At 37.4% G+C, this 5,147-nt stretch overlaps 1 long non-coding RNA gene across 1 annotated transcript; it reads right to left on the bottom strand.

Annotated features, from left to right (window-relative positions):
* Window positions 1–264: 264 nt before the first annotated feature.
* Window positions 265–4,589, bottom strand: LOC118762054. The gene is made up of 2 exons (XR_004997842.1): window positions 4,437–4,589; window positions 265–416 (listed from the first exon to the last, which is right to left on the bottom strand). It is a non-coding gene; the product is annotated as an uncharacterized LOC118762054 (long non-coding RNA).
* Window positions 4,590–5,147: the final 558 nt, after the last annotated feature.

Here is a 5,147-nt window from a genome sequence, read left to right on the forward strand (position 1 = left end):
CTAAACAAATAAAGGGATCTCCATGTGGTAAATATATCTGCTAGAATTAGTAGCCGGATCCTACTCTATTCATCCACTTATCATCTTATTAAAGAATGACACATTAGACAGGAGGAAACATGATGGTCCTGGATGGAAGGCATTTAATCATATGCCTGTGTGTGGTGAAGGTAAACTTGGGGTTAAACAACAGCAATATTTACAAGAAATTCAACTGAAGTCTGATAATAAACATTCAAGCGCCGAGAAACATTCGGTTTCTAAAAGTGCTTCTTTTAATGTTTGAGGTGTACGTTTCGCTGGATCGCAACCTCGAAACCATTTGAGAAGCATCTGAAAGCCTTGTTCCATAACGCTGTACGAATGGTCAATCTTGATGATTTCCAGGTCATCTTGTGTAATTTCTAATTCCCTTCCTGCAAAAGATGCAACAAGAAATAATGAAAAAGCATTATTAACGATAATATAAAACCTGTGAACTGTAAATTATAGATTTGACAAAGAAATTACGTGAATAGACGAATAAGAAATACTGAAGAAACACGGAAATTAGAAGACATTGTTATCTGTTTCTAAAGATTTTGAGAAAAATAACAAACAAGTTGAAATAAAAGCTGGAATTGGAGAAAACATTTTAAAATCGAATAAAATTGAAAGTAACACATGAGAAATCTTCTGGTAAACAACTGGCAGGAGAAGTGTTGTGTGGGCAGCAGTATACGAAAAGCTCAAGAATCAACAAAGACAACCAATAGTTACACCATTTCATTATCCATTCAAATGCTTTGCCTTCTCTTCATAGGAAGGTTATAGGGGTAGAGTCCTCAGGCACCTCCTTCATACGATCCTATCTAAAGTAACCTTGATTAGACATTCTGAGAGGATTTCCAAGCACAACCGATTGAAACAATGGGTTTTATGCAAAATTTTTTCTTGGTTTAACCCTAGGTCTCTTGTCAGTTGTCTCAGCTCGATGAATCCCTTTTGATTCTTTTCTGGGACATTTTAATCACATGCCGGTAGTATTGAAGCAGCTGTGACCTCTCAATGCAGAGAAGCAGTCGTTTGGCCTGGAGACACACCCAAATCCGAAGCTGGATGCGTTACTCCAGAGACTTCAAAGAAACTCAATTTCAGTCGTTTTGATAACATCCCATATTCAAAGAGTGAAATAGTCATCTGTGATGTGGTCCCTCCTATCATTAGTAAATAATTAAAGATTATCAAAATTCAGAAATATCTCGAAAGTGGGGAATGACTTCAACGGCACAAAGTAAAAATATAACACTGTTAGGTACATATTACATATTATAGAAGATACCAGCTCAAAAGTTAGTTTTGGAATACTGATTCCTAAAAAGGAATTACTTCACTGGCTGAAGGCCACAATTTCAAAAGATACTTATACAGGAGAGGCCCAAGAGTAAACAAAGCAATGAGAAAAGTTTTAGTTTGTAAGCAATAACAGAACATCTACACCGTACACCTACAACACTTGGGTCCTGAAAGAATCCCTGCATCCTCAAACATCTACATCATCTGGAAAGTTATCACAATTTATATGCAGGGGAGAGAAAAGGGGTTAATAGGAATTCTATATGGTATCTAAACAACACAATAGGTGCAGTGGTATCACAGGCAAGTTTACAGGGAGGTCGGGTTAGGGTGGGGGAAGACTTTTTAAGTAGCAGATACACGGGATTAGTTGTAGTAAGAACAAGTATGAAAGACCTATAGTTTCTCTAACCTAGGAGACATAATTAGAAGTGGGTGGGTGGAGGTCTATTCTCAAAGTGCAGTGCTTAGAGGAAAAATGAGATGGAAAATGTACAGGGAACTGTTATGTCTACTGACAACTAAGGGATTCTGTCTCCAAACGAAGGAGAGATTGCATGATGTGTATTTGTAAAGTGCAATGATGCATTTAATGTAGAGGATGCATGAAAACTGGTAAGAAATGAGGTGAGCATATTTCACTAGAAATGTAATGTTAATGTGTTGAAAACCTGGGGTTAGGGAAAACTGGGTCTCAGAAGAATCTGTGATAGTGCACAATATAGTATAGATTTAGAAGGGATATGGTAAAAGAAATTTGGATAAAGAAGTGCCTGGAATTCAAGTGGAAGAAAACAAGCGATTAAACCTGACAAACAACCACAACGACTGTGGGAGAAGTCGTCTGACACATACAAACTTGGAGAAATGAACGTAATATGCTGATATATTGGACTGGTGTAATGGATTGATTTTTACCCCAGTATTTGACTGGTACATTTTGTATGACTGCCAGAGAGATAACAAATTGGCAATGTCACAGATGATGTCCTCTCTTAATTTAGATAAATCGTTTCTATCAGCTGACTAAAGGGATTACGTTACGACCTCTTGAATCTGGGGACTAGATTTGAACCTTTCACCTCTGATTATATACACACACACATATACACACACACACATATACACACACACACATATACACACACACATATATAATTTTTGCCGCTTTTTATAGAGATAAAGAGGGTTTATAAGGCTGCAAAAAGGAAGTGCTCAAGTGTAATTGAGACAGAGAGAGATAAAGAAACATCGATCAGAGAAGAAACATGAAATTCGAGTCAACAACTTTATACATAACACCGTCTCTTATCAAACATTTGATCATATCTAAATACTACCCTGGCCTTTAAACATATAAAAAGAATACATATATAAAAAAATACAGTAGGTAAAAAATACATGCAAATAAAAATACAGATATACAGAATGGCTTATCAAGAAGGTTTGTATAATTGATTAAGAATTCTAAAGTGTGTCGTGCGACTAAAAACCTAAATAAAATATCAATTGACTAAAAAGATTTTTTTATTCCCCTCAAACACAAAAAAAGAAGAAAGTCAAAATAGTTCATTTCATAAAACCATGGGGTACTACTTGAGAACAGTGGTCCGGTGCGCGCACTCGCATTAGCTAGTCATGACTAGTCGATCTTTTCTTGTGTTTTTGAGTTTTATTTACTTTGCTTTAAAAAAAATATATTTGTGTCCGTGCTAGCTAGTCGTGACTAGTCGATTCTACAACGACTTCCTAGCAAAGTAAATAAAACACAAAATAAATAATTTTTTGGATCTTTTCGGTTTGAACGGCAGTTTTTTGTAGCGGTGTCATATGAAATTGTCACCCATAATTATGACCCTAGTATCAATCTATTGCATTTCAATCTGTTTTAGGGTTAAGGGTGGGTGGAAGGATAACTTTTTTGTTCAGAAATGTAAATAAATAGGCGCAGGAGTGGCTGTGTGGTAAGTAGCTTGCTTACCAACCACATGGTTCCGGGTTCAGTCCCACTGCGTGGCACCTTGGGCAAGTGTCTTCTACTATTGAGAAAATTCTATATGTTGTAAGATATTTCGACTTTAATTTCGAGCATTTCAGCAATTTTAACATTCCGTGCTGTATGAATATGTCCCTCGTTTAAGAAACAGATTGGGTTTATTTACATTTGTGAAGAAAAAAAGATACCCTTCTCCTTCCTCCAACCCTAACCCTAACCATATCTCTAAACCTAACCCTAAAATAGATTGAAATGCAATAGATCGATACTAGGGTCATAATCATGAGTGACAATTTCATTTGACACCGCTATCAAAAAATCCCATTTTCCGTGGCGAGGGAGATAGATAGATAGAGAGAGGGGGAGATAGATAGAGAGAGAGGGAGATAGATAGATAGAGAGAGGGGGAGATGGATAGAGAGAGAGGGAGATATATAGCTAAAGAGAGAGGAGATAGCTAGCTAGAGAGAGAGGGAGATAAAAGATAGAGAGAGAGAGGGAGATAGATAGCTAGAGAGAGAGAGAGGAGATAGATAGATGGAGAGAGAGGAGATAAATAGATAGAGAGAGAGAGAGAGGAGATAAATAGATAGAGAGAGAGAGAGGGAGATAGATAGCTAGAGAGACAGGAGATAGATAGATAGATAGAGAGAGAGAGGAGATAAATAGATAGAGAGAGATAGGGAGATAGATAGATAGAGAGGGAGATAGATAGAGAAAGAGAAAGACAGATAGAAAGATAACGAGGTAGACAGAGAGAGAGAGAGAGAGAGAAAGATAGAGAGAACGATAGAGAGAGAAATAGTATGTAAATAGAGAGAGAGAGAGACAGAGAGAGAGGCAGTTTTATGAATAGATAGAGACAGATATAGATAGGTAGGCAGAGAGGCAGGCAGAGAGACATTTAAAAGCATGGATGTCAGTGTATATACAACTGAATCTACGTTCGTGATTTCATCAATTTGTCTGTTTATGTCTGGGTAACGAATCTCTATGTTGTATTGTAACATAACAATAATATATAAACATGCATCTATCCACCTATCCATACACAGATACGTAAACTCTATCTTATGACAAGATATAAGACAAGAAAAATCTGTACCTTGCAGAAAGACAGAATATTTCCAGGTGTAGGACTCCCAAAAGCCATTTCATTCTGGCTCTGGGTCGCGCGGATGAATAAATTGTATTCAGTTCTTAAGAATATATTTAATGTTAAGCAGGAGGTCATTCAGGGCAGCCAATAAAGCGAGTCATTGTATTTTTTCTTTGTTGGTTGCCTTTCATTCTTATCTCTCAATATCCTGTCACTCCTTCACTCACGGGAATTTCTGAAATTACAGCTGTGACCTAGTTTTACCCTAATTGTCCAAAGAGCTATGTGTATATGTATGTGTGTGTAGAGAGACAGAGAGAGAGAGAGGGAGAGAGAGAGAGAGAGAGAGAGGAAGAGAGAAGGGGTGGGCAACACCTACGCATGTTGATTGTATATTATTAACCCATTGAAATCGTTTTGGATTTCGTGAGCAATAAAAGCCGAACACATTTTGTTGTTAAAGGCGCGTTGCGGTTTTATTGGCCAACGTCTATGCATTGTAGCAACATGATCATACACACACACAGACACACAGACAACACAATTCACACACAGACATACTTATGTATTATGTATATATAGATACGTGTGTGTGTGTGTGTGTGTGTGTATTATACGTGCATGGCAGAAACGTTAGCAGTCTGGGCGAAATGCGTAGCCGTATTTCGTCTGTCGTTACGTTGTGAGTTCAAATTCCGCCGAGGTCGACTTTGCCTT

This window comes from Octopus sinensis, unplaced genomic scaffold (genome assembly GCF_006345805.1).
Source record: "Octopus sinensis unplaced genomic scaffold, ASM634580v1 Contig20043, whole genome shotgun sequence".
Taxonomy (NCBI): domain Eukaryota; kingdom Metazoa; phylum Mollusca; class Cephalopoda; order Octopoda; family Octopodidae; genus Octopus; species Octopus sinensis.